A 25,681-nucleotide genomic window follows, 5' to 3' on the forward strand; every position below is an offset into this window, starting at 1 on the left:
TCTAAGGGGCTTCTAATTTACATGAGGGGAAAAGAAATATGGTTGAAGAGTAAACGTCCGTTTAAGAGGACAAAGCCTGGTAGTTCTTCACTTCTTGTAATAATCTGTTGATGGGTCTTAGTAATTGAAAAGCAGATTTGACGTAGATGGTGCAAATTCAAAGAAAATGTAGATGTAAACTTCAAGCCAGCTATTTGGTGTGACTTGCAGTTCAATTTATTAATGCTAGACATACGAGCACACAGGTGGAAGTAGAAACTAAAAGGCCAATGAGCACTCTGAACTTTCCCAGCATATCGCAATTACAAAACCACATGTTTGAGCCTGTAGCTGGGTGCAAAACCACAAAAAAAGCAGAAAGCAAAATAAATCAGCACACTGAAATGATTTTTTAATTGGTGGTCTGTAATTTCACTTGGATTCCAATGAAAAGCAGGTCAAGAGAGTGTTTCAGGTTTGGTTTGAACACAGAAAACCTTTGCTGACTACTGAAATTAGCAGCAAGTAAAACTGAGTAAAACCTGTTAAACATGAAATTTTTAATGACAATATTCCACTGAAATATTGCAGCAAATCGTAATTATCATGTCTCCTTGTAGATTCAGGTCATTACTGGAGAATTCCATATGTCAGTTAGTGAAAGAAAAGGTTGTGATAACAATGTAAAAATGACAAATATTCAAAGAATGAGGATGATGCAATAAACCCCAACAGTTTTATGCCAGCAGTAGAAACAGTGGAAGAAACTCACGTTGTATCTTAGGTACCAAAAAATTAAATGCTGAAGTGTGGGTGTGCTAGACATCCTAGGTCCCTTCCACAGCCCGTGGAGATAATACCTCCAAAGGACTGCTCATCTAAGCCCTAGATAAATGCCTAGAGGCCAAAGGAATCAAGTTCTGCCTGTTGCATGTCTTCTTTGACTTTAATGGGACTGTAGGAGGTTTACCTCAGATTTACACAAATGTATGCTGTAGAAAGCACCAGATAACACAGTGTTAGGGTTTTATAGCCTGTTTCTGTATTATCTTTACCTGCATATTGGGACTGCTTGCTAAATGTATGTGAAAGATGGTGCTTCTCCTTCCTCTTCTTTAAGAAATGAAGGTTGAGTTGTCCTTCCAATCTACTGAGGGAAAGGTCTGCAAGTCCATTAAGACTGAGTGCTGATAAGCTCTATGGTGAACCATGAAACATAAATATCATCTCTACCTGCTATTACACACCAGCACAAAGGCCCACAGTCACATATGAAGTCAGAAATAACATTGCAAATGAACCTGAACTTGTCTTGACCATTCACGCAAGACCAAACTAATCTGGTTAAACCACAAAAGATGCATTTGGATGACGGTACCAAAACTGTTCTCTGATATATATAGGCTTCCTCTCACCAGCAATAAATCACAAAGAAATCACATACACAAACCAGACAAGAATAAACAGTTTAGCAGCAAGAATCTACACCCTCTAGGCAAGGAACACAAGTTTCTGTCTCACTGACCTTTTGCAATTTGCCTTTCTCCAGCAGAAATTATATTAAATTTATATAAACTATTCTGAAAATCTAAATTGTAACCCTGTTATAAGCACGAAGTACTCCTTTTTACTGTCATCCATGTTATTTCTTATTTGGTAACACTACTGAAGGTGCATATATTCAATATTAAAAACCTCAGGCTTTTTTCATCCATGTTTTTTATTGTCATATTTGCACTGATTTAACTAGAATTATCTCTGACTTGTGTCTCAGTTTAAATGAGATCACAGTGAGTCTCACTGTTCTACAAAAATGCAATGTTAAACACACAAGTCACTGCACTAAAAACAACTAATGACAAGTTCTGTGTGGAAGAGGAAATTACGGTCTTCATGATTAAAGATTTATACAGGCAGTAAGAACACAGTCTCAGCTATAACATAAAAGCCAAATGCGGTTCAGGATCTTACATAGCATTTGGAATCTAACCTAAGAATGAACTTTTATCTCCACCCCCAAAACTTTTATTTTTTCCATCAGCCACTTTCTGGGAAGGTTAGGAGATGTCTCCTTTTTAATCCATGAGTGATCAGATTTCCTTCCGAGGGTGTAAATGCTTTATTTCACTAAGGATATGTGCTATTTATAACATGGAAAGGACCAATGCCACACAGATATTTTCTGACACATTTCCCTCCTCCAGTTTCTCTCCAGTAAGAAGTAAACCTCTGCCTTTTATTAAGCACTCAAAAAAGGAAATAAAAGCCTAGGCTGGTAGATCAAAGGAAATGCAGGGAGTAGCCACCCAGAAACAGAGCCTCCACAGTATAGATAGAAAATTGAGTATATAGCAATGGCAGGGAGGGAGGGAAAAAATGGGGTCCAACAGGGGTGTCTTCTCTTGTGCTGTGTGCCCAGGATCATGCAGGGCGTCCTGTGGTAGCTGAAGTCCCAGCATCACACACTGAGCCCTCCATTACAAGCTGGCAAAGCTGGTGAAGTAGCAGTCACAAGCTAGCTGGAGGTTCAACTCAGCAGAGCAGCTGCAGGTGTTCACAAAAAGACCTTTGAATACCAGCTTGCTTTATGCATGATATATTCCTCTCCCTGATCTTGTAGCCAAACTTGTCCCAGCCATCCCATACTACTGGCTGCTTAAAAAAAAAAAAAAAAAAAAAAAAAAAAAAAAAAAAAAAAAAAAAGGAAAGAAAAGAAAGAAGCAAAGAGAGAAAGAAACAAAAACAGAAACAAAACCAAAACCACAACCACCACCACCTTGTGTTTGCTATGACTACTGCCTTCCCATGTACTACTGGTTTCCTTCCTCTTAGCTCTTGGACTGTGTGATCTTTGAGAGAAGGACTGTCTCTTATATGTCTAAAAAATGTCACTGTGTACGTCTTAATCATCATGAACAATGGCCTTTCACAGCAAAAGCAGCTGTTTTCCAAAATCTGAATCTCAATGCATAAGGAATAAAAAGCATGAGGAGTGACAATGGCAGCGGATGAAGGTATGAAGTTCGCAGAGAGCACACAGAGAATAAGTGACATTGCTTGACTGGTCTTGCACAGTTTGTATGACTTGAGGCCCTGGGTTTTGAAGCACACAGTGCAGGGAAGAAGATGAATAGACAATTGATATTGCATGCTGAGGACAAGAATTTAAGAGTAATTTTTCTGCATTGTATCTATTCAGTAGTAACAGGCTCATTCCCAAAGTGCACAAGGGTAGGGCTGAGGTTCTGTCGCTCCCAACCATACCTATATGTACTTGAAGTCACATTTTTCTCCTCCACCCAACACAACTGTGTCTAAGATCAATCTACATTTCCATGACTTTTCATCCAGAAAGCCAGAGGTTATAGTATTTCTTGTGCAACTTTAAAAACTTACTCTGTGTCCTGTCCCAACTTCTGAGCAATGTGTTAAGCGCTGGCACTATCACTAGGAAGAGATCAGGAGGTGTGATCTCATTTATACAAAGCTTAACAGCAACAGATGTGACTCCGGACACTTTTCTCTAGCAGTAAATTTTGCCACAGCTGACAAGTATAGCAGTTTAGAGAAGGATGGAACTGCTGGTTTAAACAGTTAAATGCTGTTTAACCGCTTAGATTTTAAGTGTGTATGGTACTTTCTTGCAGATATAAGTACAAAAGGGCATATACTTGCCTGATGTTTTCAAAAAAAATAAATGTTTTATAAGATATCCGTTGCCAAAGCGTGCAGCGGTCTCATGTATCACTATGGAAAGGTAAGAAACACAGACTGTTTCTAGAGCAATAAAAGTTTATTTTATGTTCCATTCTCTTTAACAATGGCTGCTATTACTTCAAATCTCTGTTGGCAATAAAAAGAGGCACAAAATAATCTCCTTCAAATGTGCAAGTCCAGCACACAGCTTTTTACATCAAACGTGCTTGCTTAAAATATTGCGACTACCTTCCAATGACGGCAAAAAGTTGCAGGCAGACTGGATATAGATCAGAGCAGAGAGTAAGGAAATAATAGACTTGTAAAAATCAGTATCTGCACATAGAAACTGCATTCGACAAAAAGGAGCCTGGGGGAAAAAATGTCCCTATGAAACATTTTTGTGTTAAGCAGCACCTTTGAGAATCAAATTTATAGCAGGATCTGCTACAACAACAGCAGAATATTAGAAAGAGGGAGGACTTTTTTTTGTAATACAGAGTCCACAAAATAACAGGTTCAAGCTGACCACAAGCAAATTTTGTTTCAGAAAAGAGTAGGAACCTTGCAAACATGGTTTTATGCTTTGTTGAGCGCATTCATTTTGCAGGAAAAAGCAACAGACATTTCAATAAATTGTAAGAAATTTCTGTCAGCAGAATTAATTCTACTCAGATTGCTATCTCATTCTTTTCTTTCTGAATTTCATTAAAAAGCAAAGAGTAGCAAGTCAAATTAGACATATTTTTTTTTAAAAAAAAATTGTGTCACAAGGGGGAAACTAATATGGGAAAACTTTGATCCTGTGTGTTTTTATGCCCCAAATGCAGTCCCACCTGATAGAAAAGGGCAAGGAATGTAGGCTCATTCCTTCGAGTTAAATATTTTCAAAAACAATCCGGAATTACACGCAGCTAATTTTATTCTATGCTGATGTCTTAACTAAGTACATTTCTATGTTTCTGCCTATTTATTTGCTATTTATTCTATTTATATACATATTTTTAGGAAATTCAGTGTAACATTTTGTCTGTACAAAATATATGACCACATGCTAAAAAATTAAGTATGCAAGGCAAGTCTATACCCATAATAAACCCTGGGTTTTTTTGATAGCTGCCTTGGAAAATTATGGTCCCTGCTTCATTTCCATTTTTATCATTTTATTAGGTCACCTGAGCTCCCTACTACAACTGTTCTTAAACTGAACCATTGCTAACATATTAATGTCTCTTTTATTGATGTTATTTCAAAGTTATACCTCCTTGGTTTGTCTGCTTTGGTCAGGATTATATTAAGACTCAAGGCTGATTCTCTCAGTCAAGGAATTGAGTATATATCTAAATTGCCATTAAGTCTTGAAGACTTAAACATACTTACTATAGTTGAAGTTTACAAGCTGGTTCTCAGTTTACCAAGGTGTAAATTAAATTGAGTTCTGCCTAACCAATGGATAGGTTAATAATGGATAAGCAGAGAATATTTGCCCCATATGTTCTTTCCACTAGATTCATGAAAACACTTCTGCCTAAGTATGTTTTCTAAAGGCAAAGTGGTCTTCTGTACTTACCTGCCTCTGTCTTCTGTACTTACCTGCCTCTGAGTTCCAGCTGTTTATAACCTGACTCATATTTCTTCGCAACAGAACTTTACCTTTATTTCAGAAAATATTTTACCTGTAGCAGGCAAACTTTCTAGTAGAGTGTACCACACCTTCAGAAGAACATATTACATCCTATCTACATGCCTGTCTTCTCTTTAAATAAATTATTCACCGCGTTTGAATGACATCACTGACATGTAAGTGATGAAAACTAGAGTTGGGTTTATTCACCCTCACAGGAGCCAGCAGGCTGGCATGTGGTGTTACAGAGCTTTGCCCCACTCTCCAAAGTATGTCAAGGCTAGACAGCATCATTGTGTTCTCTTGAATTTTTTCTGCAGATAAGGCATAGGCTGCTTCTTTGTCACACTTAACCTTACCCTCCAGTCTTGCCTCTACTGTTCAAGGATCTTTTCTAGCGGACACTTGGTGTATATGGCCTTTATTAGGCTCCATGCATCTTTATGTACACAAATCATGTGGGAAGAGCTTTGTGCACACTTTCATTTCATAATGCATGAAAGTGGTATAAATTAATTAGTTTCAAACACTTATACATATTCAGCTGAAAAAAATCACCCTTGTATTTCCATATTCTTTGACTCAGTGAAATATTTATATTTGTGCTTGTCTTCTGAAAAGACTTAGGAACACAGGACTGGAATCAGGACTGGCCATTACATGTATTGTGCTAATGCAATCGAAAACCATAAAAAAATCTTTTCATGGATGTATTATAATTATATGCCATTCAGTTAGCTAACAGTGTATAGTTAACCATACCAGATGTTATCAATAAGCATAAGCCAGTGGGCCACAGACAGGCCTTAGATTTATGATAACTATCACACTCAACTGACAAGGATAAACTGTACTAATTCACAAAATAAGACTGAGTTACTTTTTATTTGAAATGAATGCAGAAGAATTTCAGTGACTACCCAGTTATGGATGTGGACCATTGTCTTTTCAATAGAGAATTCAAATTCTGTGGAAAAACTAAAATCTTAATTAATGTTTTCCTTAAATTAGAAGTAAAAGTCTCATTATCAAAGCAGTGTTAAGAGAAGTTTAATTCATATAAATACTAAAAAGCATGCCAGAAGTTCAGTGATGGAAGGTAGAATACAATAAAAGTACTTTTGTCCGGTGAAGAGAAGACAACAGATCCCTGAGTTCTGGTCAATCAGTTCACTGAATTTGAACTTCTGGATGTATTTCTGGCATGCTAATAGCTACAGCATATATGAAGGTAAATATGTATATATATATATATATGAATGCGTAGAATGTCAGAATACAACTAAACAAGCCAACTTAGTTTCATCTGTTGGGAAAATGTGATGATTTCTTCATGAATGCGTTCATTGTTTTTATTTGATCACAAATCAGTACAGGTTAGCTTTCCCATTATGACCAATGCTAGTTGCTATTCTTATTCTTCTTCAAGAAGGAAACAAAACCAAAACATTTTTGTTCTTGTTGTGTGTCATGTTTAAAATGAATTCATTAGCAGCTGTCAGCCCCCAAGGAAGAGTGTCAACACCAATGAAGACAACATCTAAAGGTTTCATCTTACCTTCATTTATCTCTTGTCCCCAGAAGGTATGAATCCATAAAAAAAGAAACTCCAAAGTAATGACTGCTTTTGTCTTTTGTTAAATGTGTTTAGAAAGTAGCTGTTCGGGCATGAATGTTGGCTCCAAATGTCAATGACACCTGTTTTGTTACACAAAAAAACCAATGAGAGAAAGAGTTACAAGGCTGAACTTTACTGTAGGTCTCTGTGCTACTGTTCCCATGAAATATTACTTCCCAACAGAAATGCTGATCTGATTTATTATGTCTGCAATAAAACGCACATTCCTTTGTTATAGAACATTGTGGAAAAAATGTTCTTTTTTTAAGTTTCAGCACAAAATAAGGCTAACCAGATATCTTATGGGAGATGATTGTTTATGCAAGATGGTTGAAATTGTGAACAGTTACTATGGCTATAGATTCCTTTCCACTGCAATGTTCAGTCATTAGCATATGCACGTGATAAAACTGGAACTGCTGAAAGGCCAGTACTAAGGCCCAGCTTATATTCCTGGATTGACCTAGCAAGTTAGGTATTAAGCCTTTGAACACAGAAATGGATTAAACTCGGACGTCTGGTCCATGGATCATCAGGCAGATGCCTAAGTGTTCCAAACATTAAATGGAGACAATTACATGCTTTTAGAAGACAGTTAATGCTTTTAGAATCCATTACAGTCTTTCCTCTTATGGAAAATACCAGCCTTACAGAAAATATGTAAGCATATGTAGATAGGCAACTTAGAGGAGGATTTTTGGAAATCACTTTGTGACAGTTACTTATTTAAATGTTAGTTGAACAGCAGTTCTACTACGATGAAATTTAGACACTCTGAAGCATCTCAGTAAGACTAGAATTTAGTATCAGATGATTGCTTGCTATCTTATAGTATGTCTATTGATTTTAAAATAACACTTAACCCCAGAAGCACTCATTTCCTGGACTGAGACAAGAATTTCCAATTCATTCAGAGTTATTGATGCTGTTCTTACAGAGATTTACATTATTAAATTACTATTTCCATTTAATAGACAGAACAGTTTTCACTAACTTCAGTGGAAAATTTAATACACTGCTTGCATAACAATTCAGCACTTAATGGAGGATTCTGTCCTTGTAGACAAAGTCAAGGGCTATATGTTTTGGTAAAACCTATTTTGCATTCAACATCCATTTTAGCTGAAAATTCCAGGTTTGTTGTTACATTTGCCTGCTGTATTACATACTGTATTTGTATTATATATGTTTGCATAGCATTCCTGCTAAACGCAGTTTGACAAAACATGCTGATTTTTTGGTCAGATGGGACTCAGTGTTCCCTCTGCTGGAGCTGCCTTTTTTGGCAACACCCACTGCAGAGCACCGGGAGCGCAGCCTCCTCCTCGCGTCCTCTGTCAGTGACGGTTCAGGAGAAGAACGAACACCTGAGTTCGTGCACTGAGGCTACAGAGCTTTTCAGACACACAGTTCTTACCCACAGAAAATAGGTAAAACTTAGTGAAATGAGGCATTTAAAGCATCTTCTTGAAAGTCACTTGAGAAATGAGATTAGCTGAAAAATATGGTAGACATCAGAAGATGATTCATTGAAAGATTCTTATAAAAGACCAACTTTTTAGAAAAAATATTTTTACCACTTCAGTTTTCAATATATTGCAGTATAAAACTTTTTTACAGGTTCTAATTTAATGATTGACATTTAGCTTTTAATGATTGACATTTAGCTAAAATGAAAGCTACAGAAGTCAAGATACAATTGCAGTCAAGTACCACATTTTAGACTAAAAATAGTAATCATACTGTTTATTTGTTGTTTCTCTAATAATAGAGCTTTGCTTTTGTTTCACTAGGAGTAATTTTAGAAAGTAATTTTAAAATGCTACTGTTCTTTACTTCCAAAACCAAGTAATTATGGTTATGATTATATTTCCATTGAAAGCATTTACAGCACTCATAGCTTCAAAGGATTGATTTTCTACATATTCTACTAATGTAATATGCATTGTCTTTGTTTTCCATGTTTGAAACTGAATACGATGGTAACAAAATAAAAACAAGGCTGGAAGAATCACTCAGGCTTTATGAAAATGAAGGGCATTCAAGAAAGAAAAGTTCTGCACCAAATTTATTTTATACGAGCTAAGATATGCTATATATTCATGTTTATTTTCAGAAGTATTCATGAAGTTTTGAGGAGAAGCATTTGTCACTTATAACCTAATCGCCTCACTACATTGCTAACATCACTTGAACTGTCATGGAAGAAACTATTTCTCAGTACAAACACAAATAAAAGAATAAGGCATCCAACATGCAGACAAATTCAAGAAAGAAAAGGAACCGTTTACATACACGGTTGTTATTTAGCTGATCACTATGAAAAAAAAAAGTTTGCATAGGGTTACTGGCCAAGACATTTTCTGACATTATAATTTCTACTTCTGCTTAAAACAATGGCAATCCCTGTAACTGATTAGGAAGAAATATAGACAAGTGCACCTTGTTATGTAAAAAAGCTCTTCATTTGTCTGCTATAATCCTACTTATGCATCTGTAGGTAATTACAAAAATGGCACCTAACTTTGAATCCCCTGAGAAGCACTGGTTCTCCTAGGTGCCAAACAAAAATAAAGGATGTCAAACATATGTTGGCACAAATACACCCTTTCTTCTCTGTGGATCCAAACTATCCACTTTGCTAGTGGCATCTGGAACACGGAAAAAATGCATTTTGAAGCCAAAGTTATAACCTTATGGCTCCAGTTTCTTCAGCAATATGTAACTCTATCTACCCCCACGCCTTTTTTTTTCTTTTAAAATCTACTGATTGCATACTTAAATTCAAATATGTCCAAAACCATCTTATCCTGCATTTTCATCAGGTTTATTTAGATGTTATCTAAATATATCTAAATATATTTGATACTTTCCAAGACAGTTTAATCTTGACAGGAGAGACAGAGGAAAATGGGAGTGCTTTTTTACCTTTATATTGATCCTTATGTATATTTTACCCCTTTATTTAATTCTGAAGATCTAAATCTGTCTGTCTTTTATGTTCATTTAAAGAGATCTCTGTCACCAGAATGGCATAATTTTCAAGTGGGTTTGGAAACCATCCATTCTGTTTTGCTGACAATGTTGTATGCCAAGTGTACCAGAAAAGACAGGCCCACAATTACTGAACAGATTAATCTTAATCTGTCTATAGATCTTTTTATTATAATCGAGTACTCTCTAGAGGAAAAGAAAGATTAAATCAATCTTCTTTCTAGATAGGAGCTAAAACTTGCACAAAAGATTTCACGTTTGCAATTACCATGCCAGAAGCTCACTGTTCGTACCCTCACCCAATTCTTTGAGGAGGATTATGTCTACCTTTGAAGTACCATTTATAAGGGCGGAGTCCAAAACAGGTTACCCTTAACGCTGCTCCAGCTTGAAGGATTTCTGTCTTTTTTATTACATTCCCTAAGAAAATATCCTGATATAACAGGCTTTCTTTTGGCATCATTAGCTCTTAACAGGTGGCCAGCATTCACCACATGTTTTTAAAACATAACCTCTTTGCAGAGGTTGAGGATCACAAGAACAGTGCTACAGAAGGCTACATTTAAAATGATGCTTATAAGTGAAACGTTACTCCAGGGAACATTTAGGGAAAGCCAGCAGTCCTGGGCAGCGGTCATTAAGATGCTGCTCTGGAAACTGAAGATAAAACACACAATCACACAGCTGATTATAATGCACACACAGAAAAAGATTATCTCACAGAAGCAGTACTAGCCACAGAGTTTCAGCAAAGCGCTGTGATTTTACCTCTGTATTGCAACATTTAAAGATTTAATCTTATTTTTCTTGCTATCTTGCAGCACAGTCGTTTAAAAAATATTTAGGGGTTCTTTTGCATTTTGTTGTTTGTTTTTTTTTAAATAAATCTTACTAGGCAAGGTAGGCACCACCTTCCCTCTTGGTTCAGTATCTATAAAAGATGACCTACTTAGACGTCAGCTATTTATTTGCGTGGACTTTGTTTTATTGTTGCTTTTAATGTTTTCTGTTTTCTACTACATACAACATGTAGTTACTACTGCTCACATGCTAATATTAGCACCAGTGCCTACGGCCTAAATAGCAATTGTTATTAGATGACATAATGGCTTCTATTTAAACTGACATCTCAACAATGCGTTACATCTCTATTACACTGCAGTCCAAACTATTCTATAAAGCATGCCTTCTTTGTATAGATCACCTGCCGACGTGAACAGAGAAGCTGCCTGCTTGCTTGGGTATGACTGATAGCTACACACCACTGAAGAACAACATGGTAATTGTTTTACAGAGTTGCTTAATGACATATACAGAAATCTTAGTAAACTTCATTAAACTCACACAAGTTACGTATGTCTCCAGGGAGGAGAGGTGGGAAGAATTAATTCCAACCCTCTTTCCCTGAGGAAAGCATAAAGAATTTTAGCTTTCTTGGTAACAACAGGGACATGCACAGTTTGAAGAGTTTCCCAGGTATTATATGCAATCAGAAATAAGCCAGGAAGACAAGCTTATTGAACAACACCTTTTATTGCAATTTACAGTGAAAAATCTAGATAGGATGATGAAGCTAATGTCTATCTTGTAGAAGACAAAGTATAAGACTCTTGTACAATTGAGCATGCTTTCCCAATACATCTGAACAAATTGTTGTCTTTTAGTTACCAATGAATAAAATCCATTCATTTTTCTGACTTTCAGCTGCTGTGAAATATGCGTGAGCATTTCAGTGGGTGAGCACACCCTCACATGGGTGTTTCAGAGACTTCCTGTGACAGTGTCCTGGCATTACGGCATTGGGAATTGTGGAACGGAATGCCTTTGAACTTCCTTCTCTCTCGTTTGACCTGAACACCTGCATCCTGGATGGTATCTCTCCAAGTTCGTCATGACAGTTCAATAGGAAATGGTGTTCATAACAGATTCACTGAAGTCCTGCACACCAAAAGGAAATAAGGGCAGGTCTCACATGAGCAATAGCTTTTTATCCTGTGGTCTTCAAAAAAAGAATAATGTAACACTGTGAGTAAAAGGACTTACATAATTGGTGTGACTTTAACAAAGAGCAGCATACCATCTGTTAGCTTCTTTTTCTTTTTTTTTTTTTTTTTTTTGCAAATGCTGGCAATTTGCTTGAAGAATACAGCTATGTGTAACTATATATTGAATTTTTATATACATTATATGTAACTATATATTTCTGGAATTAAGACATATATAAATTTCAAACAATAATCCTTTATGCTTCATGCAGGACCTGCCATTAACTGCAGAATTCTTTATCATCTACTAGGCCTCATTCCAGTTTCTTGCTTATCTGAATTTGGAAAGTGCACATAAGATCTCTAAGACTGATAAAATAAAATTGCACAGGTAGTTAAACTATCCCATTGAACCAGGAAGTGATCGTGGAGAGGTCAAGGAGAAAATACAGGACAGATGGATAATAGCACTGACTTTTGCCCAAGGGGGCAAATATAAATTTGGATGTATGTGCTGAGTGAACCGGAGAGACAGAACATTTGTCTACCCTGACAGTCTGAAGTTTGCTAGTAAAGTAACGACGTCTAGTCAGGGAAACTTCAAGGTAAATGACATAGTAAATGACACCTGCCAAGATCTTCAATCATTCTCCAGAGGTTCTAAGCTCCACAGCAGTGGTTTGATAGTGTATTTGCTTTCAGGGACTGGATTTCACTGATCATGAACTGCCCTTAAATGTTATAACTGTCTAGTGCTTTTTGAAGACTGTACGACACTTTTGATTCATGAAACAATAATTCATTGTTCAAATGTTAAAAAATTATTAAATCTTTAAAACAAGATAAAAACGTTTTCAGGATGCTGTCTTAGAAAGGATGTTAGACACAGCACAAGTATTAATGTCATGATAAATGAAACAAGAAATAAAATGTCCCTACTATTTCTAAGAATAGGTGACTTGCACTCAATCTGTTCAATTATACCATTATCAAAAGTACAAACATTGGCAAAACACCCCAAGACCAGTGTCCTTTTGAACTTGTTTAAAATTTCAGTATTTTAAACAAAGTATGTGTATTTTGCTTAAAGAAAATAAAAAAGTAAAGAACAGTTGTATTTCATTTATTCTGCCCACTATCTTCCATTATATAGAAACAGAAACGATAGAAATGCCTTAAGCTTCTCAGGTATACAGTTCTGTTTTAGTTTAATCTTTAGTCCAACCTTAGCTTACCGAGAAGTCTTTGCAGACCTTTCTGTGATAATTATAACCCTTCAGAAGCATTACCATATGTCCTGGGCTCTCCAAGCACTGGAAAATAGAAGAGAAATTATATGTAAAGGTACAGTTAGATGATATGGCTGAATTAATAATTTGTCTTCTTGATGCCAAATGAGCAAGATTCTATTTTCCCCATCTTTCCCATGTTTCCATGCCTAAATTATTCATATTTCTAAAATCTTAACAATGTGTATGCACTGCACACACAAAATTGAAATTTGCCTTAGAAATTTCTATTTTAGTGTTATGGTTGTTCCTTGTATTTAATGGATTGGTGATAAATTGAGACAAAACCACTTTTTCAAAGATCCAGCAAAAGCACTGCATAGCTTGAGCCCCATGCACATTCTCAGAAGGGATTATAGAGTGGGTGTTCATAATAAACTCACTAGTAACCCTTAATGAGGAAGGGGTAACAATGAACTAGCAAGTTTGCACCAAAATTTAGTCTAAAGGAAGTTTAGGTGTGAACGTACAGTAAGCTAGTTACTGTGTGGTCACTCCTGCTCTACAGGGTGTATATGTATCCCTCACATGTTACTCAGACTTCACCCTGAAGCCAAGGCTCCTATGCTGACAGGTACTGGGATGTGCCCTAACTGAAAGCCAGATGGGATAAACATTTAAACATTCAGATCAAGGAAGACAAATGTCTCTAAGTAGGACCAGGAGGATTTTCCTGAACTGCTTCCCCAAATACTGCTTTCCTCAATACCCTGCCAAAAGTGTCTCCCTGTGAAAGCCATTGAAAGCAATTTGTTTGTCAGCTGGTTTGTTTTCTTAATTGTTTTAATCACTATTCTATTGAAATCACTTAAATTTAGAATTATTTTAGAAAAACTGGTTAGTCATTGGGAGAGAAATAGGTTTTTTTAATACTTTCTTCTTCTCTTTTCTGTACAGAACTTAAATTCAGCTGCCCTCAGGTATCATCATCCCCAGCTGATGACATTCTAAATACCCGGTTCTGAAAGTGAGAAACTCCAACTGAGAAAAAAACTGCTTCCTAATCTTTTCTCAGTCAACTTAAAAGTTTACTTTTGACTTGTTAAACACCAACGTTTATAAGAATAGAATTACAAGATAGTTATTAAAGATATTTTTAAGAATCTATTTTTATATTCAAAACAGATTAAGACATATGGTTCACACAATAAACATACTGAAATACACTAATTTTAAACACACATCAAGACACACATACACACAAGCCTGATCAAAAGGGGCAAATTAATCAGAGAAGGTATCAACTATGAACCTGTATATGGATGAAAACAGCTCCTCACTTTATGATGTGTCAAAGTTGCTTATTCTCAGCTTATTTACTAACAAATGCATGCACAAAATTAACCATGTTTACAAGTACTTGCAGAATGGAAAGCATTGGATGTTATGGCCAAAATCACCTTAAAGCTCTTCCCTGTTTACATCTTTCTATTTTACTCTTGAGGAAATGAAAACTATGTCCCTCTGTCAGTCCCCCTCAGTGAGATGGGGGAGAGAATCAGAAAAAAGGTAAAACTTATGGGCTCACATAAAGACAGTTTAATAGGACAGAAAAGGAAGGGAAAATAATAATAGTGATAAAAGAATATACAAAACAAGTGATGCACAAGGTAATTGCTCACCACCCACTGACTGATGCCCAGCCAGTCACTGAGCTGCAGGCCATAGCCCCCTGGCCAGCTCCCCCCAGTTTTATTGGTTAGCATGATGTCATATTGTATGGAATATCCCTTTGGCCAGTTTGGGTCAGCTGTCCTGTCTGTCCCCTCCCAGTGTCTTGTGCACCCCCAGCCTCCTCGCTAGCAGGGCAGTATGAGAAACCTGACAGTATAAGCACTGTTTGGCAACAACTGAAACATCAGTGTGCTATCAACATTATTCTCATCTCAAATCCAAAACACACTATGAAGAAAATTAACTCTATCTCAGCTAAAACCAGGACACCTTAAAGTCTCTGTGACAAATATAAAGTCTCAGCCATTCAGCCTATGTGCTTATGGTGTTTTACCTGTGACACTTTTTTGCAACCTCCCAGTCCCTATGATGTTTTGTGGGTAAACAAATCAGCAACCATAGAACCATGGAGTCACAGAATGGTTTGGGTTGGAAAGGACCTCAAAGACCATCTAGTTCCAACTCCTCCACCATGGGCAGAGACACCTTCCACAAACCCAGGTTGCTCCCAGCCCCATCCGACCTGGCCTTGGGCACTGCCAGGGTTTGGGGCACCCACAGCTGCTCTGGGCAACCTGGGCCAGTGTCTCATCACACTCATTGTGAAGGCTTTCTTCTTTCTATGTAATATAAATCTACTCAATATTTGGTCAGGACATTTATATCTTTCTTTCACACCATGGTTATGTTATACGTATGCTTATCCCATCACTGTTAGTTTTGTGACTACCTTGCAGATATTACTTTTTTATCTATTGTTTCTTTCAGAGTGTGATTTCCAAGTACTTCTCAGAGATGCACGACTGTACAAGCTCTCTACAAACTTTTCCAGTTCTCTATCCAGTTGTCTGAGTTCTTATACACTTTCTGCATATATCAATATATTTCATCAAGAACGAGTATTTTTCATCACAAGAATTGAAAAAATTACCCAAACCCTCTCAAAAAATAGTCTTGAATAATACAGAGCTGGAGATTTTGCATAATTGAAATAACCAGACTTTGTAAATATTCTCTACAGAAAACACACATTTTGTAGTAAATTCAAATGTAGATAGTACAGAAAACACGCATTTTGTGGTAAATTCAAATGTAGATAGTCATTGCCAACCATTATTAAAAAGTCTTCTCTGCTTAACAGAATCCATCTACAGTCTCTGGCACACTCTTACTATACTACAGCAATTAAAATAGTAATGGAAAACTAATGAAACTTGCAAAAATAAAAGTGTCATAACACAGAAGCTGAAGTGAAAGGCTACTCGCAAAGAGCATAAAGCTAACAGAAGTTATATTTCAATTACAAGTAGAAAATAAATTCCAAAGGAATTATCAATGTGATTTGCATCTAATTACAGCAGTAGAGGTCATTTTGCCATTTGAAAAGCTGCACCAAACTGGCAAGATAAAAGGTAACATACATCTCTACTACAGGAGTTAAAACAAGTAAAATGCTTTTTAAGAAGTAAAAGTTTTCAAGGAGTATAATTTATGTCTTCTATTTTAGAACTTCCAAACAAGACAGGTGTTTCCTGAAAAAGAACACAAGCTACAGGCCCTAGAGGTAGAAAAACAAACATAAAAATATAAAGGGTTCAAAGTTTCATTGTTTGTAAACACTGAGAAATTACTACTAAGGTTTGCAGGTTTTTTGGACATTTTATAGCCAGACGTGGACTGTCAAGTGTTATTTGTACATTAAATGTTTTAAGTGTTAAGAATTTGCAAAAAAACCATCTGGAATCAATAACTGTACCTCTTGGACTAAAAATAATGGGGATTTTTTATGTAATCAACAGTTAATGTATTGTTAAGCTTTGAAATTGCTACTTGTTTTTACACTTTTTTTTATTATTATTATCTTTGGAGGAAAACCCACCTGATGTGAACACCACACTTGAATATTTTATATCTTGCTCTCTGTAAGTCTACATCAGTCTACCCACGTTTCCATCCACACACTTTCAGGCACCAAATTTTGCCTTGGGACATTACATCACAGAGACATGGAACTGCGGTGTGAATTGGGGTTGAAGAACCTCTGTAAGTCATTGAGTGTAAGCCCCCCAAAGCAGGCCTACTATCTCAGTAAGATCAAGTGACTCCCACCCTTATCCAGTTGAATTTTGGATTTCTCTAAAGAAGCACACAGCCTCTCTGCTGATTGAATCCAACTGGACTTGTGATGTTATTTGAACTCAGCAAGTAGATCCCTCCCTGTTAGCCTTATCTTTCCCTGGCAGCTCCCTCATTCTCTTCTATACTAGGTGCTACATCCCTATAACCATTCACCATCTAATGACCTTCCACTGATTCCACCAGGAAAGGTGACATTTACTGCAGTAGCATGTGGAGGCACCTCACAATCCAGCAAAACCCAAGCACAGGTATGCAGAGGGGTAAGAATGAGACACAGTTCTTTTAGTGTAGTCCATCAGCATGGTTGCTAGGAGTACTGGAAGGCAGCATCACTACTTATACAGCCCTATTTTTATATATTTACGTGTATGCACACATGCACATACATATTTATTTGCATATACCTGTGTTTATATTTATCAATATAGATGTAATAAATGAGGACTTCACTTTCATTCTAAATTGAACAAATAGTCTTTCTATGGAAAGGTATAGGAACACTATGGTGGTTAAGGACAGTTCAGGGGAAGTCACCCTTTCACTGATAGAAATTTCCCCATGTCTTGGGTGATGCTCCTAAGCATGAATTTTACTAGAGTCTCAAGACACTGCCGTGCCTCTGCAGAACAGGACTTTTTTTTTTCTTCATTAAAACTACGAGCCTCTTTAAAGCCACTGGTCCACATGCCTTCGTTGTTAGCCTCAGCTAGCCATCTGTGTCCTCTCCAGGCATACTGTACCTTAACCCAATGACAGCTATAAAGTTATAGTTACTCTTAACTTGACATTTAACTAACAATAACCATAGATATATTCATTCTAAGACAGTGACATGATGTATCGGGCTAGTATGGCTAGGTTTTGGCAGCAGTGGGTCTACAGGGGTGGCTTCAGTGAGAAGCCAGAAGCCTCCCCCATGCCTGATGGAGCTCATGCCAGCCGGCTCCCAGCCTGACCCATCACTGGCCAAGGGTGGGCCCATTGGCCACAGTGTGAGTACCCCTGGGATATCATATTAGGGGGGTGGTGGTGGTGGAATAAAAATCTGCAACAGCAGGAGAAAGGAGTGAGATTATGTGAGAGCAACAGTCCTACAGACCCCAGGCCACGGCAGGAGGCAGGAGGAGCTCCAGGCACTGGAGCAGAGGCTCCCTGACAGTCTGTGCAAAGCCCTCAGCCAGGCAGGCTGTGCCCCCAGCCTGGGGAGCCCATGGGGAAGCAGACCCCCACCTGCAGCCCATGGGGGACCACGTGCTGGGGCAGGGGCTGCCCAAAGGAACATGGGCACCTCGTGCTGGAGCAGTCCCCAGCAGGGCCTGTGGCCCCGTGGGCTGGGGCAGGGCTCCTGGCAGGGCCGGGGACCGTCTGGGCCTGGTGGGGGCTGCATCCCATGGGAGGGACCCTGGCGTGAAAGGCTGCAGCCCCTGGGAAGGACCCATGCTGGAGAAGTTCATGGAGGACTGTCTACCATGGGAGGGCCCCAGGTTGGGGCAGGGCAGGGTGTGAGGAGTCCTGTCCCTGTGGGGGAAGGAGCGGCAGGGACAGCGTGTGATGGACTAACTGCAGCCCTGTCCCCTGCACTGCTGACGGGGAGCAGGGAGAGAAATCAGGAGTGAAGCTGAGCCTGGGAAGAAGGGACGGGTGAGGGGAAGGTGTTTTAAGATGCTGGAAGAGCAAAATTTAAAAAGTAGGTTCTGCACAACACAGAAGAGAGTATGTATTCTTACTTTTTCTTACTGCATGTCAAATAGAGGGAATCCCCTATGATACACATAAAATACATTGTTATGATAAGCATCTGACTTTAATTACTCTAAACTTTAATTGAGTATAACAACTGATAGATGTGAACGTCAAAGTAGCTAAGACAGAAGATTTAGACGGCTTGTATCTTAAATAAAGGAACAATACAAAGAAGTAGAAGAATAAAAAATAGAGATGAAAAGAAGTAACAAAACATGCCACACTAAAATTAATAGCAAAACATAGAAAAAAAGTAAAGAATGCCAGTGCATGATAATTTTTGTTTCAGCGGTTTACCTCTTGATGTTCTTTGTCTCTCAATAGACTGTTTCTCTGTAAATATTCATTATAGTACATTTAATGAGTAACTATTTCCCCACTTTAAATGTAAAAGGCTAATGTGTTTTCTTGAATTTGTTGTTCCTTGAAGGTTTTTTTTTCACATGCGCATACAATTAATGAAATATTCATACTGTAGCTGCCACATCCATGAGAAGAACAGAATTCTACCATATGTTTAAAATACATTATAATACAAAAGGTCATGAAAAGTTGTCAGTTTTGTAATACTGTCACTTTTTTAAATGTGTGCAGTACATTTCACCAGACATATAACATATGTGGTATATGGAAAACTTACATTGTTTCCTTATGGGTATCTCTGCGCTCAACAATCTTCAAAAAGATGACTCAAATGACTTAAATGTAATAGATTAGGATCATTTTACAGACTGGCTGGTAGCGTTAGGAACTGGAGCAGACAGAAATGGACTGCTCCATAAAGTGGCTGAAATTACAGCTGCTATAACTTATAATGGGACCCCAGGAATCTCAGTGAACCATTTCTCCCATAAAGGCCAAATGATGCAAGTCATTTCATATCAAGTCTTTTTAGACAAGCACAAGGAGAAATAAGATAAGCACTGATGTGGTATGGAAGCTCAGTGCTCACCATATTTCAAAGAAAGCGCCACCCCCAACAATAAAGACATGTTGGAGCACAGAAAGCTTAAATATTTTCACTGCTGTGCTAGAGGAAAGACTTACACCTCCATGAGAACCAAGGTTCAAATATGAGTCTGCAGCACTCTGTTGCCCGACTTCAGTCCTCCATAGGCAAGTACTTGTTCACAAAGGGCACCAGACCAGAGTCATTAAAACCCTTGTCCACCATCATTTTATGGTCTCCATGGAGCACCACTGCCCTCTTCTGGGACTTACCCATTATAGAGCTGTGCAACATTAAGGGTGTGGGCTCCATACATTGACTTCATTCCATATCCACCTCAAGAGACCTGGTGTCTTACTCCTCTTGGATTCCAGGATAAGTAACTGTCTGCTCAGAATAAGCTGTTTCTTGCGTCTATAGTTCTATTTTCCCTAAATTGCCTCATTATCACCTGCTTAATTCTGTAATTGATTCCAAATACTTCAAATTATTACTCTTGTTGTGTCTCTGAATGTTTAATTACCTTGTTGCAGAGTTTATTGCCCTCCCGGAGAATCATTTATTCACTAATAAATTTACTAGTGGCTTATTAATTTTCCTTCACATACTCTGTTTTACCTTCCAATGCCAAGTCCCTGTCCATCTTCTGTACTTAACAACTGCCTTTATACATCCCCACATGTCTATTTTTATTTATTTTTATCAGTGTAACTTTGGCCTTTGCTTACTCCAGTGAAAATATTTTACTAGCCCTCAAACATACTTTTAACTGGCTGAGAATAATTTATTAAGACCTCCATAGCATTCTTTAAGCAACTCATTAGTTGTTGACTCATTATTGACTTTGACAACCTCCCTACTCTCATTATAAAGTCTTGAGAGGTTATGTTCTTGTCAAATTCTCTCATTGTCTCCTTTTAGGTGCTTCTATCTCTTTTCCAGGACCTAATTATCAGATGATTTTGGCAAGCCAGATTTTAGAAAAGATTTTGGCTACAGAAAATTTTGTTATACAATTTCTTTGATGGGCTGACAAAGTTTGGCCCAATTTTTCATTTCCTTGGCAATTGCAAATCGTAAAGCAAAATCAATTTGTTTTTTGTCTCACTTGGGTTTCAAAAACTTCAAAAAAGCATCTCAGCAAATTTTGTAAAGGATAGAATGATAAAATACTATGAAATGGAAGATTCTCACATAGCTAGATAATTAATTAAAATATGAAGCAGAGTGAATGATCAGGTTTTATAGTGAATAAAAATTACAGGTGGATTTCTGCATGAATGTCTGTGCCTTTCCATGCTGTTTGCATATATTCAGAAACTATATGTAGAAAGATGTGACTATGGAGATGATAAAGTTTATTATTGGCACTAAATTATTCAGAGCAGTGAAGACAAAAGTCTGTGGAGCAGAACTGCAAGAGACCCTTACTAGAGAAAGTGACTGAACATTAGAATGGCAGACAAAATTCATTGCAGCTGGGTGCACTAATTCATTAGTGGTGCACATGAGAAAAACAGTTCTGACCTTACTAATAAAGTAATGGTCTCTTGTGCCCCAGGGACAAGATCTTAGAAGTATGATATGTATTTCTATGAAAATATGGCCTCAGTGATCAGAAGAAGGCAAAAAATATTGCAATTATTAGGAAAGGGATAGGTAATAAAAGAAACAGAAATCCTGGATATAAGTCTATGAGATGCTCAAGTTTACTCCTCCTGTTGGAAGGAAAAGCTAGAAGGTTATGGAGCAGGTTTGATATAAGGAAGAATTAAATAGAGTAAAACACAAGAAAAAAGACAAAAACAGACATGATACAAGCCTGTAAAAAAAGGAAAGAGGAAATTCTGGACTCATTCTTCATTGTGTTAAAATGGACATATAATGGGGTTTTTACCTAAGGAAGAAAATTGCTGGCTAAAGAAGTTCCTGATACTTGTTTAAAGCTGTGTGTTTATTCTGAGGAAATATTATTGTATTTTTCCCATGTTACTGTATTCTCCTCTAGCATTTGGGAATTAGCCATTATTGAAGATAGTTACTGGCCTAGATGGATTTTTAATCTAACCTGATTTTTCTTGTACTTACATCTCAATATGCTTCCTCAACCTAAATTGTATATAAAGTTGGAAAATTTCAGTTTAAATCTCATATCCATTAGTAATACATTCCAAAGGTGGTGGTGGAGTTGGGGATTTCTTTTTTTTTTTTTTTCCTTTTTTTTTTCCCTCTCTTTTCTTCTTCTGTTTAGATTAGGAAGAGGATCTGCAGGAAAAAGCATAAAAGTTCTTCATATTTTTATTTTTACGCTTGACTTCCTTTTGTGATCACATGGTGAGGCTAATCAAGGACAGGATTCTATAAACACGACAAAAATAGCTCTGCAAGAATGCTTCTTTTTGTCTTTGAGATACCTAGGTTGAATTTAAGGATTCAGCTCCAGGTCTAAGAGCTTGTGGTCTTGATTTTGAAAAAGTATGTAGAACCCACAGCCATTACTGAAGTCAATCACTGCTGTTGGAACTCAGTACTTCTTCAAGTAGGTCACTAGATATTATTGATTCAGCAGGGAGAGGCTGGTCTAAACTATCAGTTCTATTAATTTTCTCTAAAATTAATCTTGCCATTCATTTTTTTTTAATAAATGTTCACTTTTCAGCACCTCCATGCAAAACATACTAAATATTTCATTTGGCTCATCAATTGTTTGGCACTTTCTTTAACCTAAGAAATCTAGACTCCAACTAAATTGTGCAAATCATCAAAATGCACAAGTACTTTTCCAGATTTCTTTCATCGTTACCTGGTGATGCCAATTGCAGTCTGGAAAAAAACAGAGTAGGATAAACTCTGCCCTCTATAATACTACTACGAGCCTGCAGTCTTCTACAGGCTTCAACTTGGATATAAAGCAGACCAAAATTTTGGCCAATTAATATAACAAAACAGCACTGAATTCAGAAAAGCTTCACATTTTCGACCCAGCTCAGTGTAAATGGATGGATAAGGTTTATGTTGGTTATCAAATAAACTCAAGAGCCTTTCTTGAGACTGCGCTTCTAAGTACATGGGAATTCTGCCCCCTCCCAAATCACTGGCACGTTTTTGTTTCAGCTTCTTCTTCACTGAAAACTGCTTTAAATATTCCTGGGTTTAAGAATACATAACATCCATACAAAAAATAAATATATTTTCAGAATCAGCTATTAAACAATGTTTTTCCAAGTTTTTGAAGCTGTACCAAACAAAATTACCTATTGCCAATTTTACTTTATGCTGTGCCCCAGACAGCTGTTTGAGCTTTCATAAAAATAAATAAACAAAAGACCTTGTCAGAAATCATAGAACAGAAATTTGCTTTAAAATCTTATGAAAAATTTCAGACCAGTCAGTGCTTGTAATTCTGTTAAAGCAAACTTATTTTTTGTATTCTGATACATAGTTGCAATTGCAGCCTTCTGAGAAATTTAGGTAAAAAGAAATAGGCCTCTTCTATGGATTTGGGAGCATCCTGGAAATGATTCTACAGTCCTCAGGAAAGAAACGGTCTAACCCGCTGCATGCTTTGTTACTCCCACAGAAATTTAGAACCTGAGACATTAAGAAGGGATACATTTATTTGGTTTAAAATGGTAATTATTAGCGGATTGTCTTGAACCATGATAAGAAATATGAATAATCATGCATGAACAATAATTAATTTTCATTTCCACGTCCAAGGAAACTCAGGAAATACGTAGTCATTTTTTTGGTACTAATTTGCTCAGTCAACAGCTGGAAGATGCACTGTCCTGTGTGACATTGCTATCCCCAGCAGCACACTCTGCAAAGTTCACTATAATTACTTTGGCTTTCTAAGGCATACTATTTCTGATTAGTGACTCTATTTCTGAGTTGATTTGGAGCCAGCTGAGACACCAGAGCAAACTTTAAGCCTGTTCCATAATGAGAGTTATGGCTCAAAATCTGCCTCTCCAGTGAGTTTCCTATATTGCTCCTGGGCGGTCGGGGGGAAGCAGGACACAGTGGTTCCAGTCAGAGGCCTTGTCCCCACAAAGATCCCCTGGATCTCATGTCACCCAGGAAGAGTTGGCTGTGCATCCAAATCAGTTCTAAACAGAAAAGCTCCAAAGTTAAAAATATTTTAACTTGCAGATACATTCTCTGAAGTGCCTTCTGATATTGAGATAATCAAAATCCTCCTGCTTCAGACACTCATATTACTTCTCTGCAAGGGAGGAAAGAAATTCTAGAACAAACTGCGTGCAAAACTGAGTGCCGACACATGTATTAAAAAGTAGAAGGACCCAATATGACATCAACCAGGAAGTTTTAACTGACTCAAATGTTTTATGCTTAAAAATTAAACAACCCTGCCTGATCATTGCAACCATTATCTGGAATTCCTATAGGGGAAGTCATTTGTCATTAGAAGGTTTTTCTCAGTTAGAATGCATTTGTGAACCCAAATTGAAACAAAGAATAAAACAATACTTCAGTTTTTACAACATATATGAACTGAAAAGGGCTTTGAGTTTAGGACATCTTTGAACTGAATGTGAAGCTATTTCTTTTATGCCAAAATCCATTCTATCTGTGTAGGAGTGAAAAGATGGAAAAAGCCTTGTAACACAAGGAACATTTCTTCCATTCCTCTATATGATACTGGTCTGGAATTATGGCAATGATTTTAGGCCCTGTCTGATACATCTGGTCAAAGCTGAGAAGCTTTGAGACAGCTGCCTTAGCTACCTTAGGTTCCCACCAGGGTCAGTGGAGACAGTTGCTCCCCTCCCCATGGGGAGTTTACGTGACTAATACACTCTTTTATGACATCACTAGGTGCACATTTAAGGCAGGATTGAATCAGACTATGGTCCTTAAAATATATATAGAAATATTTAACTTGTATGTAGGGGATAAGAATTATTTCACAAGCTCCACTGTCCCATACACCATGTCAGGAGGTCCACTGTAACGATAATTTTTTTTCAGTGTTTAGAGCCCTCAGCTAGCATAGATTTTAACTACCCCACATACTTAAATGGATCTTTATTTTAATTAAAAGGCTGTTACTGTGTTTCCTTGAATTCAGAAATTCAAGAAAATTAAACTGGGTTTTTGAAAATGCTTATTAGCTTTGTCCATCTCAATATCTAGTGCTTAAAAATCACAGTAATGAAAGGATTTCTATTTTTTGCTATCCTTTCCAAGGACAGACCATTCTTTATTTTCACTTGATGACTTTCCAAATGCAATGCAAAGTCATCTCAAAAAGAGTGGTTATGAACAAAGCTGAGAACGTGGATGATGAAGGACAAAAGAGTAATTTTTCACAGGTAGTCAGCTGCCTAAATGTCTGATGAATCATCAGATAATTGTTGATGTTTGGAATTAATTGTCAAAGTATGCCTCAATACATGAAACTTGGGAAAAGTATCTATGTAGTTACATCTATTTAATGCTATGAATATCTTTGCAGTTACTTTGAAAGTAAATCAATTTAATCCAATCAATGCAAGTAATAATAAACTATATTGGAGAGTTGGCATGTATAATAGCACTTTCAGGGTGTTTTTTTTCTAGATAGCGGGAATAATTTTTAAAAAATATGCAAACATTTTTATTGCCTCTGCACAAATCTTTGTACTGGAATGAATATCATGGGTTCATTGGGGTTACTTGTGCATAAAATAACATTTTTTAAGATCAGGACTAGGCAATTAATGTTCCCAGCATTCTTTTACCTGCACAAATTTACCAAGTGATTTGCAAAACTCCTTCCTTACTGCTGCCAGCCAGTGTCCTTTTGTTTGTCATCATGACTGAGGCTTTGTTTTAAGATCAAATAAGAAAGAAATATGTTACTTAATAAGAAAAGTCAAACTTCTCTGAAAGCCATTGAGCAATACACAAAAAGCTCTTCCACCTGGGGAAAAGATAATTCAGTTGATTATAAAGAGATTAACTTGATCTTGGCATTAAGGTTAA

The 25,681-nt window shown here is 37.2% G+C and overlaps 1 long non-coding RNA gene across 1 annotated transcript in view; it reads right to left on the minus strand.

The window, feature by feature from the left end:
• The window catches only part of LOC114017120 (uncharacterized), a 117,759-nt gene that overhangs the window by 39,858 nt on the left and 52,220 nt on the right, over window positions 1–25,681 (minus strand). The window contains exon 2 of the long non-coding RNA XR_003561991.2: window positions 6,858–6,997. This is a non-coding gene — a long non-coding RNA (uncharacterized LOC114017120). The remainder of the gene's footprint in view (window positions 1–6,857; window positions 6,998–25,681) is intronic.

Source organism: Falco cherrug, chromosome 5 (assembly GCF_023634085.1).
Source record: "Falco cherrug isolate bFalChe1 chromosome 5, bFalChe1.pri, whole genome shotgun sequence".
NCBI lineage: Eukaryota > Metazoa > Chordata > Aves > Falconiformes > Falconidae > Falco > Falco cherrug.